At 42.0% G+C, this 16013-nt stretch overlaps 1 protein-coding gene across 6 annotated transcripts in view; it reads right to left on the bottom strand.

Annotated features, from left to right (window-relative positions):
• CREB5 (cAMP responsive element binding protein 5) overlaps positions 1-16013 on the bottom strand; it is a 409265-nt gene that overhangs the window by 366963 nt on the left and 26289 nt on the right. The window lies entirely within an intron of this gene.

Genomic DNA, 16013 nt, shown 5'->3' with positions numbered 1-16013 from the left:
CACTTCTTCTGCCAAATGCTATGTTTGAAGCTTCTGTTCATCATCTGATTAAGAGAACGGAAGGTGAAAGAAGTACTGTCGCAATGTAATGGGTTGGCCAAAAAGTTCGTTCAGGTTTTTCCATAAGATGTTACAGAAAAACCCGAACGAACTTTCTGGCCAACCCAATACATTACAGGGGTGATCAGATGACACTGCACAATTATAAGGCAGCCCCATCTGAGGACAAGTGAGGTGGTATGCGGAAGCCACTATAAGGTCATCCCTTCAGCATCCACTACAGAAAGGGATGTGGAGGTGGGTACCAGTACACACAACCCTCCATGGCTGACCAGCCCTATGTTAAAACACATTCCATTACAATTAGCCGAATCTTCCACGTGATGAAGATACTGTTGAGATGGCATACCAGCTCTTTTACATTGCAAAACAACACTGGCATACTGGCATCTCAGTCCTTTAGAAAGGAATTTTAGGTGCTTAATAGCATACCACAGGGATAATGTTCACTCCAGTGGGATGTGGGGGCCTGAGACACAGACACAGAGAAGCAAGCGTCATAGTAATAAGGGGAGGGTGGAGCCACAGGTAGACCAATCAGACAGACCATGATATAAACTGGCCCAGCTTACTAAGCTCAGGTGGTGGTGTGGTATGCACAGATGCTGTGAGGTGGCAGTGGGAGGCGGCACGGCCAACACAGATGAGGAGGGAAACTGGAAGACAGAAGTCCTGGGAGAAGACTGAGAACTGCTGATAGATGGCAGAGAGGCAGGGACTCAGATGCTGGCACCTGTCATCACAGGTGCCTCAGGAGCCCACATTCAGGCTGACCTGATGTCCCAGAAAGCAGTGGCCGGGCCACTTTAGCTACAAATACACAGCTTAGGAGAAAAGTGATGAGGGAACCTGCACAGCAATAAGAATTGGAAGAGAGTCTCTTTCAGATAACAACTAGCCTGGACTGCATCCTCTCCCAGCAAAAAGCTTTACAAAACCTCCCTCATCCCTGCAAGGTGAAGAAGGCAGCATTTTAATTTACAGAGATTTTCTTTTGTCTTACGCCAACTGCACTGGAGGAAACTTGTACTTCTAGCAATTTCGTGGGTGATGACATAGTAAATGGCACCAGGAATAGCTAGAGCAGTGGCTGGTAGCAGGACAGGCCCTAGCCTGAGGTTATTCTGAAAATTGTTGGGTGCTTCATTTTGGTTTTTACTGTGACTGGAAGGGTGCTGTGAGCATTTATTTAGTGGGTAGCGGTCAGGGATACCAATCATCCTGTGATAGACAAGACACTCCTGCTGAACAGATACTTGCCCTGCGCCCCCCTCCCCCAGAGCACAAATGCCATTCATGTAGAAGAAAAATATACTTAAATTATCTGAGAAACTCACTCACTTTTCTATGTATAAACAAAATGCATTTTTGCTTGAGTTTAATATATGCCGAAGTTTTTTTTTTAGAAAGGCAACCCGGAAAGAGAAAATTGTATTTGGTTTAATTCAGAACTTTAATGAAAGTTGTTTGCCATTTGAGAATATCAGAGTTGCCAACACAAGGCAATACGTTAGTCGCATTCCCGTATTCTCGGGGAAATCCTACAACAAGGTGCGAGGACTTGACCCTTCATTAAGCCCTCCAGTGGCATGGCACCTGGCAGGTGCCTACTGAAATACTGTGCTGATTTCTCCATTTGCCCCACCCCACCTTGATCCATTCTCTGCCTTTCTCTGTCCTTTCTGCATCAGGAGGCTGAGCCCTGGGGACTGCATCCCCCAGGCTCCCTGACCCTCTGGCTTCTCTCATTCAGCCAATGAGAGGCAGCGGCAGGAGATCCCAGGGTGAGAGGTGGAAGAGACTGGGGTATTCACTCCCCACCTCCCTCCTTCCTAACCCTAAGGGTGAGGGTATGGCTGCCTCCCACCTTCCAGCTCCAGCTCTAGTGGGGCTCCTGCAGGCCTAGGGGTGGTAAGAGCTTCCAGCTGTCCCTGGTCTCTGGGTCCCTTACTCTCTTCAGTTGGTTCCCTTAACCCCGAACCTCACATTCATTCAAGTCTTTTCAGTTTAAAAAAAGCTCTTGTTTAATTGTGTTCTTTCCTGTCAGGATCTTGATTGATGTAAATACATATTATTTTATTAAAATTACCTTTCTTTTATTTCTCTATTATATTATATTTAGGGCATTTTTGGTAATCATGTGTCTGGGTAGGTTTTTTAACTATAAGATTCACTGCAAGATTATAACAGTTTATTATAAAATATCTGTCATAAAGAGGGATCATTTTATCCGATGAGGCTAGAGATGATGAGGACATGGAAATGGGGAAACATAACTTTGAGTAACTAGAGACAAAGAGCTGAGGTTGTGGAGTGATGTTAACATCCATGATAGAAAGAAATCACCAGTCCAAGATGGGCTGGAGTGGCTCAGAGATGGACTGACAGGTGAGGCAGGAAAAGCAGAGGGGAGGAGTCGGGACCTATTTCCTTGCCAAGAGGAGCTGGCAGCTAATGCCAGAACATGCAGCAGTGACACCTACACACAACTTGCAATTGCTATAAATGTATGTCTGTTCTATACGTATACACTTTAAAATACATGATCTGTTTGGGAAACCCTATGGAAGTTAGTCAAGAACGTGAGCTCAGGGATCCTCACAAAACCCATCAGCGTTTTTAAAAGTAAGCCAACTGTACTGTATATAAACCCAACCCATATTTACATTCAAGTTCCCAGGACCCAGGACAGAAAGACCAGGTTAGCAACACTCTCTGGAAAGTGGTACCCGAATAGGGATGCTCCTGTAGGAATGCCATACTTCTGTGCACACGCAACCTTGATCTTCCTTGTCCCACCTCACTGTATATCCACAGCATACACACATACACATACACATCATGCCACCTCTAGGTAGATTCAGATACACTCCTTGTAAGCTATAGCCTCACAACCAGCTTCACCTAAGACTCATTTTCCGGGGGGCGGGAGGGGGGAATACGCACGTGCGCGCGCGCACACACACACACACACACACACACACACACACACACACACACGGCAGAAGGACAGAATGGCATCCCAGGAAAGTGGCTGGAATCTAGATCAACTGTAAAAGACCAGAACAGCCTGGGCCCTGCTTGTTATGCCCAAACCACAGAAAGGCTTACAGAAAGCCGAATACAGATGGTGTTAACTTTAGGTCTGAGGAATGTTAGATGTCAGCAACAATATAGATAAGCTTCTTTCCAATAATGATATTTCCCTTGGGATAGGGATTCCCCATCAGGGACCCTCCCAATCATACTCTTATTTCTGCTCTCCCACACCCACTCCACACACACACACCACAGACCCCTACAGTTTTCTAGATTATAACTAGTGCTAGGGTACTTGTGAAGCATATTAGAAGATTTTTTTTTTTTTTGCCCAAATCACTACTTCATCATCAGCAACTTCTAACACCCCATCACATCAAAAAGAAAATTACTGTTTCAAAAGGACTTACGAGGAAGCAACCTATACGCCCATTGACAGATGAATGGATAAAGGAGATGTGGTGTATATATATACAACGGAATATTACTCAGCCGTAAAAAAGAATGAAATAATGCCATATGCAGCAACATGGATGGACCTAGAGATTATCATACTAAGTGAAGTAAGTCAGACAGAGAAAGACAAATATACGCTATCACTTATACGAATCTAAAAAAATGAACAAGTGAACTTATTTACAAAACAGAAACAGACTCACAGACATAGAAAACAAACTTATGATTACCAAACGGAAAAGGAGGGGAGGGAAAAATTAGGAGTTTGGGATTAACAGATACATGCTACTATATATAGGACTTACTGTATAGCACAGGGAACTATATTCAATATCTTGCAATAACCTATAATGGAAAAGAATCTGAAAAAAGAATATACATATATATATATATATATATATATATATATATATATATAAACTGAATCTCTTTGCTGTACACCTGAAACTAATGCATTATAAATCAACTATACTTCAATAAAAAATTAAAAATCGTTTTAAAAGAACCATTTAGAGTGGGAAAAAAAGGACTTATGAACTGCAGAGAACATATTTATAACCCATCTTCAACATTTTGCCAAGACTTGAGACAAATCTAGAGAGCCAGTTTTCATCTCCTGCTACCCCACATTGTCTTCTCCCATTCAAGATCCACAGAGAGAGAGAAAGGGATACAAAGCCAGGATGAGGTGAAGCATCTGGCCCAACAGATTCAGCTCCTGTGGCAATCCATTATCTGGGGAAAATTATGGTTTAACATCAACCATTTGAGTTGCTGCAAATACTTTTTTCTAAATCTATGTTGGCTCTTTCCTAATTGCATATTTTCTTCAGCATGAGAAATTGCATGCTTGGTAAATTATCTATTTCAATATTCCACATAATATACAAATCAAGTATCAGAATGGTAATTTAGAACAGCAGGTATCACACTTTCAAACTGGGATAATTTTTGAGATTTTCCAGGCTCTTCCTTAAGTAGCTGTTTCTAGTGATGTATTATATAAAGCCCTCAGATACCCACTAATTGATTTAAAACCCAGTTTAGGCATATTATAAACACCCTTGGGCTTTCTATTATCTTGGTCCAACAGAAAGCATCAGAATCATTATTATCAATCACAACAGGATCCATCAAACAAACAGCATTTATTATACTGACATCCTCCTTTGGGAAGAAAAGGCCAAAAATAAATAAATAGACGAAGAAAATTAAACTCATCAGCAATATCAATTGATTCTCCAAAATAACTTCTCCTATTATTATAGGGCACGTATGATTTCATTCTAGTTGTCCAAAAGAAGGCCAAAGAATCAATCTCGTCATTGACTGAGCACACCTCATAGAGCACATCTTCAAATTCTGAGTTTGTAAGTCTAAGAAAACTCAATAGTATTTGACTCTGTTTCACTGTGAAGTGAAGTGTGGGATGGAGCCAGAAGAAAGAAGTAGGGAAAAAATTGGAGGAAAGCCTGACAGGGACCTTCTCAGGAGAAACTGTCTGTTATCAACCTTGGTCAAATGATTTTCAACAAACAACGAAACATTACAAAAAAGCCAATCATGACCTTGATGTCAGGAATATTCCTCTTTGACAGGCCCTCACGTTATTAAGTGACATTAAGTTCCCTAGAGAAAATCGTAATACATTATTTGGCCAAGCAACAAACAGAAATTGCATAGTCTCAATATGTAAATGCTATCTGTTGGTTTTCAACTTTCAGAGTTAACCAAAGCACAGAAGCCACGACTGTGGCTGCAAGACAGAACGGAATGGAAAATCACCTGAACAAGGTGAAAGTAACTTGGAGCTGACAAAAGGTGGAGTGTGGAAGGGAGTGGGGTAAGGAATGAGTCCTCAAAGGGCTCAGAGCTCCATTGTAGGAAACTGGCTGAAAGTTGACAGAACACAAAGTGAAGGTGCAAGTTACAATTTAAAGGTATAGTTGACCAAGAGGAGTAGAAGTAGTAATGGAACACTGAGAGAAGGCAGCGGGTAGAGAAGAAGCAGTGCAACGGAGCTAAATCCCCATTTTCAAACAATAGATGCTGTAAAAATATGATAAAGAAAGAAACATAGATGTAAGTGTATTATTTAGAGTTTGGCAGTCACTTCCAGAAAAAACAAAAACAGAACCAGGTAGAAAAAATCACCTCTGGTGAGCGGCCCGGGGAAAGGATGGTTTTTCAACTTGAGTGTTTTTGCGTGTGACTTACTTTGCTTCCATAGGCACATATGACAAGCGAGAGAAGGAGCACAAACTTAGCCAGGAGGAAGAGCAGGAAAACTCCATTTTTAAAAAGGTAAGAGTGTTTGCCAAATGCTTAAGAATTGGTTAAGAAGCCAGAGTTTCACTTCTACCTCAGTCAAGGATAGGTCTGTGAGCGGAGAACAGAAGGAATCCTGAAGAAGGAATCACAAGGCCTGAGTCCCAGCCGTGGCTCTGCTCCTAGCACTGTGACCAGAAGCAAGTTATTTGAGCCCCCCACCATCCTGGGCCTCAGTTTCCCACATCTGTAAAATGGAAAGGTTAGACTGAATCATCCTGAATGCTGCCTGCTCACAGGGCCCATGTAACTGGGTTTGCATCCAAATCCTGAAAAGAGAACCAAATAATTATGAAAGTAGCACTTCACATGTTGGTAGTTGGGTTTTGTTTGGTTTTTGTTTTCAAGATTTGAGTGTAAATGCAGTGATACGCCCTACTAGTTTACCATTCCTGCCCCCCCCCCCAAACCCCACTCCAGATCTGTCAACCCCTCAGGCCCTATAGGATTCAGGGCTTGCATGTTCTGGAAGTCACAGCCAGCGACCAGTCAAGCCATCCAAAGAATTTAGCAGGTTAAAGGCCCACTTCAATATCTGAAAAGTCCCCCAGAGGGCACACGAAGATGGTGGCAAAATCCCACAGCTAAACCCACTAGCTCCATATCACTAACACTGAGGGTTCCTGAGTCCAGAGGGAAGTGTAGTTTAGAGAATGAAGGTCCTTGGGGTCAGGGATCTTGTCAGAGCCGAATGAACTCTGACGTGTCCAACAGTAAATTAAGATCTAAAAAAAAAAATTGAAAGCAATATAAATGAAACCACACATACACGTTCCCCTACCCGCCCAAAAACGTTCAGTCACTGAAGTGGTTTCTTCCTGGTTCTTGTCTCTTTCTTTAGTAGATTCTGACCTTTATAAACATTGCTCCAAGTCAAAAGAAGAAGCCAGTGGGAAGAAGAGAAGGTCTGAGGTGTACCTGAGGTTGGCAAGGAATCTGGGACAGTTATGTAATCAGAAGCCACCCTTTGGAAATGCTGGGGAAACTAAAAGACCCTTGAGTCATCAACTTCTTTATCTAGCTCTCCTAGCTGTGAAGCCACTGACCACCTCCACCTCTGCCACAAACACACACAGCCACCCACTACCTTCCCCCAGCAGGTGTATGTGTGGGCTCCACGTCCCAGTGACATGCTGAGTGAACATCCTCTGGTACTGCTTTCTCACCACCACCAACATGGCTAAGGATCACTGAGCTTGCGCTCAACTCAAGCAAATGACTACATGAAGAGACAAACACCCTAAGACATGGAGTTGGTTGGTCCACATTTCTCCCTTTGTAGGTTTGTAGTGACTGAAAGAACAAACACATATGAAGAGAACCTTCAGAGTTAAACTCCCTCTGGAAAAACCTTATCTTCCTTTCTTGGGATTGGCCCCAGTGAAACACACCACGGTAACCTGTCAGATATGAAAGGGAAGACTTGTTGAAGAAGGATTATGGAAAAAGGAACTAGCATTTGTTGAGCACTTACTATTTACTATATTTCAAAAGACAGATATGTGCCTACGTGCCCGGCACTGGTCTTATAAGTAATGATTGCTGACATTCATGGAGCACCTTCCAAGCCCTGGGCTACGTGTGATAGTCTATTTAGTTCTCACAAGAGCTCTCTGATGCAGGTGCTGTCATGACTGCCACTTTCCAGGTGAGAGGTTAGTAACTTGCCCAAAGTCACAGAGCTAACAAGGGACAGAGACAAGACTCAAGCCCAGCCCGTCAGACTCTACTTGTCCAGCCCAGTGGGAGTATGAAATGACCTTGCCTTTGAGGAGCTCATGCTTCAGCAGAGGAGCTACTTCAGCACACTCTCTGGCACGTAGTAGGCACTCAATAAATGACTCTGTTTGAACCCAATGGCACCTTTATGAAGTGGGTAAGACGACTGCTATTTTATAATAAAGAATTGTGTGCAGAGATATCACCCAGCAGTTAAGAGACAGAGCCAGGGCTTCCCTGGTGGCGCAGTGGTTCAGAGTCTGCCTGCCAATGCAGGGGACACGGGTTCGAGCCCTGGTCTGGGAAGATCCCACATGCCGTGGAGCAACTGGGCCCGTGAGCCACAACTACTGAGCCTGCGCGTCTGGAGCCTGTGCTCCGCAACAAGAGAGGCCGCGACAGTGAGAGGCCCGCGCACCGCGATGAAGAGTGGCCCCCACTTGCCGCAACTAGAGAAAGCCCTCGCACAGAAACGAAGATCCAACACAGCCAAAAATAAATAATAAATAAATAAAAAAAAAAAAAAAAAAAAGAGACAGAGCCAGGACCAAGACCCAAAACCGTCTAGTTCTTTCGTGCTCTCTGCTCTCAGAGAGAGGCGTGATGAAGACTTCACACCCTAGCATACAAGGAACATTTGGTTCATATTTTCACTGGTGTCATATTTTGGAAGCTGCCAGCAGTCACATTATCCTGCCAAGTCAGCCCCAAATGCTCCAGTGTGTGTACAGCTTCCTGGAGCTGGGGGGTGGGGCAGGGGACCCAAAACAAACAGATCAACCAAAAACAACAACAAGGAAACTGGGGGTGGAACCATCAAAAGGAACAAAGGGGGAGGGGGAGAGGGTCTGCACTGAAGGTTCCTTTGGAGCCACATGTGTTCAGGGGCATCTTGCATGGTTCCCTCAAGGAAAGGCACTCTGGCTGCTCTAAGGGCTTCCTGGGGGGAGGGGTGGGGAAGGAGCAGAACCAAGTAATTAGGAAAGTAACACATCACACATTGTTGGGTTTTTGTCTGGTTTTGTTTGTTGAGGTTGTTTTGCAACTGCCATGAACAGATCTCGGATATTCGGAGCAAAGCAGCAAACATTTCCTCCTCACCCCATCAAGTATGTTCAGAGAATATTAGCTCCTGAGGCCCACTTTCATTCTTAAGTAAAACTTGGTTCCAAAGATTCTTATTTTCTTCTTCCACTTGACTTTGCTGCTGAGGTGCACAAAGTAATTTCCTCTTTCTGCAAGCCTAGTCTACAGATATACAGAGGCTGTCCGAAGAGAGAATCCATTTGCAAGATAAGTGGCTCTAGGATCATCTGCTCTGAAGGAGGCCTGGCTCCATCACAGAGAGTTTGTGTATAAACTTTCTTTCTTAACTTTTAAGATTAGGAAGCAACCCTTGACGGTGAGGGCCTCACAAGGAAGAGTCATGGCCCCATTCTGCTGAGATTTTGGGGTGGCAGAGTTCTCTCCAAAATTCCTTCCTTCAAATTCTTCACTAATTAGATTTTCTCTGGCATCAAAGGGAGTGAAACAAGCTCAGGAAACAGGGCCAATAGCTTCAGGTGCTGAGAAGTAAGCCAGCAGGAGAGGATTTCTCACTGTGTTACGCTAATCCATGAACACAGTGGCGGGCCTAAATGAGCATCAAGGCAGGCTTCTTTCTCTCATTTTTTCTTAAGGTACAGTTTCCCCTCTGATAGAGAGATGCCAGGGGAAGAATGTCTCCCCTGAAGTCTCTTGGTTGAAAGGGGCAAAGGTTGACGAGTTCAGTTTCGCTTTGTTTCTTCACCACAGTGCAAAGCTAGATACCAGCCCTCTTCATTAATCCGTGTCCACTGTTATTCTTTTCCTAGGAAAACTGGCAAACTAGCTCTCTCAGGGGAGCCTGTGCTGACAGAGGAGAGAAATTACAGCCTGGGACACCTTCCCATGGGGTGGAGGAGACATCTTTGTTTGCAAAGGATGCTTCTGGTCAGATCATTGCCAAGACTTTTTTCTTCTCCCCAGATTCCAACTTCATAATCACTTAATATTTCCCCATAGATTGATTCAGGCACATGGCAAGAAGAATCCCACAAGCTAGCATGGGCACTACCAAAACCTTGACTTCATTTCATGGCATCGTTATACAAATATAAAATAACGCTGATTAACCGGGGGAGGGAGCAACAGGGGAAAAAGAACCTTCTGAATTTTGTACAGAGACCAAATTATTCCAAGTTCCAAAACTAAATTTTCCATAACAAAATTATTCACATTTAACTTTCTAATCACCTAGCACCGCTGTCTTCCACGTGCTGCTAAATATGACCTCTGACTTCTCTCAGGCACTGCCAATACCATGCCCCCGTCTCAGGCAACCCTGCTGCATCTGGGTATCTAGGGCTGGGTCAAGCTGCAGAGGGAGAACCTGATGGCAGGAGAAGCATGTGTCCCAAAGGGTCATTATCATCTTAAGTTAATTACTGTTTTATATCATTGCTCATTAGGTAGGGAGGCACGATGGATAATGACTGAGGAGGTGAGGGGTAAGTGGGCCAGGGAACAAGTTAATGGCTTAGAGCCTATGTTGGCTGCCCCCTCCTCTACTGTTTGGCAGTGTGACCTTAACACATACAGGTGCCCAATAAATACTTCTGGTATGAATGAATGACTAAACCTCTCTCAGCCCAGATTCCTTGTCTGTAAAATGGAGATAATTGTTGGGAGACAACTCTCCATAAGTCTCTTGCCATTATGTATGTCTTAGAAGCAGAGGCACTGATGGTTGGTACTTTTCCAACATGTTTGTATAGCGAACAGTAAGACAGATGTAGTGTGTCCATCTGGAGCACAGGGCAGGTTTGCTTACCGTCCAGTATAATAAAGATAATGTCTGTTTCTGGAGCAAAGGTCAGGCAAAGTTTCTTACCACAGTATTAAAAGAGATGGATCTCTAAGCTTGGGGTCAGCTCCTCAGCCATAACATAAACCCACATAGGCCAGTGCACATCACCCTGGTAGGACCTGGGGGCCAAGGGAAACTGATGCAAAGATGAAAGTGATGCTGCTTGCTGGCTGTCAATAATAACTTTATTTCTGACCCAGGAGTTTCATAACTTTTTCCAGCATCCATGAAATTGGCAGGCTAGTTTGCTAGCTTGCAAGTAGGGTAAAATCCCAGATCTTCACAGCGCTTGACAATAACAGTCTCTACCTCATAGAGCTGTTGTGAGGATTAAAGGCAATGAGCAGATAATGAGCTCTGTAGTGTCTGGTCCAAAGTAGGTATTCAATTAAAATTAGCTTCTCTGCTATCGATGTAATGAATGATCTTTTAATATGCACATAATCAAACAGCATAATATTATATATGCATTCACTCTATTCAATAAGAGGATGTAATAGAAAATGTAAGTGATCTTAACCACATGGAGAGACTTAGTTATAACTCAAGATAAACTTTGATATTGAGTCAACATGACAGTGATTAATATGGCTTCAACCATATACTATACAACTTAATGGTTAAAACTCATAAAGGGCTAGATTTACATTCTAGCTCTCCCACAAACTATAAGACCTTGGGTAAATAATGGAGAGGAGTTTTACCTTCCAAAATGTAGAAATTTAAAGTATCTACTCTTTACCAAATAATATGAGGATTAAACAAGATAGTAATTTGTAAGATGTCTAACATAGCACGTGGCACATGATCAACACTGACTAAAGGCTGAGTATCTATTATTTTATTCAAAGAATAATAACATCAAGAAAAGAGATGTGATTCTATTTGTGGAGCTATTTGTGTTTTCTAAAGTATTTTCATATGAGCTCTTTTAATCCTCTCAGTAATTCTGGGAGGTAGACAAGACAAAGATGGCCCGACTTTACAGATGGGAAAACTGAAGCGAAGGGAGGTAAAGTGACTTTCCCAAGATCAAAGATCTAGCAGATGGCAGGCATTTTAATTTTTTAGAGTTTCTTTCAATGTGCACAGCCACCAGAGATTATCAAAAGGTAAAGATCTCTCTATACTTTTGAGGAACAGAGCTCACACTTTACCAGGAGTTGAAGAATGCATTTGGCCCAGCTTAACAGCTTTATGGGCTTAGAGCTTTCAACCAAATGCAAACTTTTGGTGTGTGTGCGTTTAGGTTTTGCCAAGAGTAGATGGCTTTCTATTTTTAAAAAGGAAAGGGAAAGAACACTAGAAGATATTTAAATCAAGCTCTAAAGTCTTCTTGAACATCAAATAAACTCGTAGAATACAACATTTTGATGAGTTAAGTATAAATGAATCAAAAACATATGGACGAAATTTCCCTTGAAATACACAAAGGTCTGAAAATTACGAGGGAAAATGCATTGATAAAATATGTTTGGGATTTTATTGTAACCAAAACATTTACAAAACCATTACACATCCAGATTCACCCAACCTCACTGTGTTCTTCTTAATGGCCCAGGCCAGCCTCCTTAGACCTCCCCAATAACAGGCTGCCAAATATTTCCTTTCTTGCCAAAAAATCACTGGACTCCAAACCACCCCACAGCAAGTTTTGGATCCTGTCTTGTGTGCGGTTGATGAAACACCTTCAGCCCAAATGGTGTGAATTCCAATTCTCCTGTATTTTGAATTATCAGACTTGATGAAATGGCTCTGTGCACCCGTCATATTGAAAGCCTTATTATACCAATTTCCGCCTAAACGGTTTTATAAGTGGCTATTAAATTAAGCTTCCAACCTGTAATCCTAAAGCTAGTAAACCATCAGGTTACTCTCCAGGCTTGTAAAATTAGCTAAAGATGAATTTAAAAGCCAGGGCAGGGGCTGGCACAGAGGAATAGGACTACAGTATATCATGCAACTATGGGCACCACTGCAGCGGCTTCTAGCAAGCTGGCAATAAGCATGTGATATTAACTGAAGCCCTTAATTTAAGGAAATGAGATCAACCAACTAGTAATTAACAAATTATTCTTAAACAGACTTTGCTTAAAAATTAAGTCGAACTACCATTTTTCTATAACTCGTCAGGAAAACGCTGACTGGTACTTAAAGTAAACACAACTTAAGCAGATGGTGAGCTCTCACAGAGCACCAAACCTATACTTAAATAAATCAATGTTGTCAGACTCTAGTGCTACATGGCTACTCAGCAGAATTCATGGGCATCTTTGCAGGATTTGGAAATGATTTACTGTCACGTGAAGATGACAGCTGAAAGCTCTAAGTTTTCCTGCTGGAATGTTCTACACCCCTGAGACAGGTAAAGTCTACTGGAAGGAAGTGTTTTTCAACTGATATCCCAGAAATATGTCATAGAAGGAAAGAGGATCTGACCCATCTGAGTACAGACAAGTGCTTCCGTGTTTGTTCATTCACTCATTCATTCTCTCATTGAAGAAATAAATCTACTAAGTGTTTACCTGGTGGCAGGCAAGTTGCCAGGCCCTGGGCCCAAAAAACTGAATGATACTCAAATTACTCACAAATCACAAAGGCACAGAAAGACCAAAATAATAATGCAACTTGCTAAATTCTATTACTAGACTGCTTTAGAAAGCACTTTGGGAATCCTAAGAATGAAAGAGGTTACTCCCTTTGAGGGATTTAGGAACACCTTCAACTTTGTATGTGCATCTTAGAGGAGGGGCAGTATGGCATGGGGCTTGAGAGTATAGGTCCAGAAATGATAGGCTGTACAGGTTCAAATCCTGGCTCCACCACTTATTGGCTATGTGACTTTGGGAAGTTTACTTAACCTCTCTGGGCCAGGTTCCTCCTCTGCAAAATGATACTGATAATGGCAACCACCTCACTGTAAAGATTAAATGAGTGCCTGGTACATAATAAGTGCCGTTATCTTAGCCAGATTATTATAGGAACTTATTCAACAAAGATTGAGCAGAAAAAATATTACAGTTAGCAGAACAGCATGTGTAAAGGCAATGGTTAATGAAAGGTCGGGTAGTTGCAAGTATGATGAAAAATTCAGTGTAGCAGGTTCATAATGTATGTGTGGAGATGAATCAGGTATAGATTAGGGTCATATTGTCAATGACTTTATACACAAAGCCAAAGAGGTTAGATTTTATTCCCATGGGCAGTTGAGACCCAACAGGGGTTTGATAGAGTTGGCTTTGGTGTTCCAGATCATTCTGCCTGCAATGTGGGGCCTGGGCTAAAGGGTTGTGTGTGTATGGTCCACATGTGATATGGAGACAAAGCATCATATAAAGAGTCTGGTTTTGTTTGTTTGTTTGTTTTTATCACAAGTAGAACTGTCTGTGGTCAAGGGTGACAAAAGAGACATTGCTCTCTTTGGTTGCTTACCAAGGAAAACTGTGGGACACACCCAAAGCACAGCTATTCCCACATACTTACCCTACCCTCTTTTGGGGGTATCTAAATTTGCTTCTTCCCTCACCCCACAACATGTCAGACCTGGATTTCAAAACTTGCTGTTGGGAGTACATTGGCAACATGTCAGTTTTATTAGTTTTAATGGTGTTCACAAATCACAGAGCGTTAGAAGTAGAAGGGAATTTATGGCAATTGCTAAATCCAATTGCTCCCCACTTGGGGGTCTCTGGATTCCTAAGCAGTCTGTGAAAGTAATAACAGAGTTCAGTTCACTTTTCAGTATTTCCAAAAGCTTAACATATATTTAAACATTTAATGATTCACAAAAAAAGCTCTCACAAGCCAAGTAAAATGTCAGCTTTACTTCTGGCTGGAAACTTTTTGATTCAGTGTGGTAACATCAGTCAGCTCATGATTATCACAGTTTCTGATTTACAATTATGAACGCCTTCAGCTTTAAAGAAAACAAATTAATTAATACTTACCGAATAGAAAAAAATCTTTCAAATATAAAAGTAAGAAAAAACAAAGAGGGCCTTTATGGTGTAAAGCTGGGAATCAGTGATCTCTAGTCTACCCTCAGCTGCCCTCTCCCAACACCCCCTTAAACAATAACTTGCTGATTGAGTCCACACCCTCTTTCCCATCCCACCTCCTGCCCACTTTTAGAGTGCAAAACATACTCTTTAGTGTGACTGTCTATTGGAGGTGAAAATACAAATCAACATGTTGGGGGCTATCGAAACGTTAAAGGAAACCCTGAACTTCAGCTCTCAGGAAATGAATGAGTTAAGCAATATCTACTCTTGGATGAAATTCTATTATATAACAGTAAATGTGTCTCTAGATAGTAAGGGCTTTAGGCAGGATTCTTGTGCTTTGTCTCTTGCACACTCTACCCAGTAAACACTTAAGGCACTGTATAAATGATGCATCACCATGCATCCCAACCACAAATGGCTCCTGAATAAAAGCCTTTTTGGATAACTGGGAAATATCACACAGGGATGAATGCCAGTGTTTGTAAATGCACTCTGAGCCTGAAAGTTACCAGATTCTAATCTCACAAATGTCTATATTCTCTTTTCTGTTCCAGAACAGATTTAGGACTATAATTCCAAAAACAATCATACAAAGAATACTGCGCATGTTAATCATCGAGTGACTGCATTTAAGAAGTGGGATGATATTACACTGCTTATAGTTAACAGGATTGTATCTTTAAACACAACTATTAATATTATGACTACTAATAACAGCACTTGCAATTCCATTTAGTTAGGTTATAGTACCAACTGCACCTTAAGTTTCACGTTGTTACATGAAGTAAGCTGTGCTTTTATTGTACTTCTTGAAATCAATGACCACTTAAAATTAGGATTCTGTAGGGACTCAGTAAAATATTTGGTGACAGAACTAGAAAGCATTTTGTATTGGTGGAAGGTGATGGAAGGAAGACCTATGGATTGAAGACTTCAGTGGTATTTTCGTCATACAGATAGCTTTCTCTGAAGAAGATGGAATGGTGGTCTCTCTTGGCAAGCTTTACAGACCTTTCCTTGTGCTCCCAACACTGTATACAGTATGAGGAAAGGAAGCACCCACGACAGAGAGTGAATGCTGGCTTTGCCACTTATTAGCTACATGATCTTGGGTAAACTTTTCAGTCTCTCTGAACTTCAGTTTCCTCATCAGAATAGAGATAATAATACCTACTAAATAAAACAATGTAAGTAAAGTATTTAACACAGTGCCTAGCATATAGTAGGCATTAATCAAATTAATTGATTAATCACAAACAGTAGTAAGAAGTCTTTAGCCATGCCCCTAAGAATCCTTTCAACTGATCATGCAAGCGGCACCTTTTGAGTAAGAGCTGAGACCTCTGAGGGATGCTGTCACTGAATCAGTGACATCAGACAAAATCATGACTGAATTGCACCAAACCAAAGACCTCCTGACGCTTGCTGTCCTTCTAAAAGTGGGGGAAAGACAATTAGGGCCAGTTCATCATTTGCTCTAACATAACCTTTGAATAACCTCACCAGCGTAGTATGAAATT

Source organism: Balaenoptera physalus (assembly GCF_965194825.1).
Source record: "Balaenoptera physalus genome assembly, chromosome: 8".
Taxonomy (NCBI): domain Eukaryota; kingdom Metazoa; phylum Chordata; class Mammalia; order Artiodactyla; family Balaenopteridae; genus Balaenoptera; species Balaenoptera physalus.
This window is presented reverse-complemented; position numbering and strand designations above follow the sequence as displayed.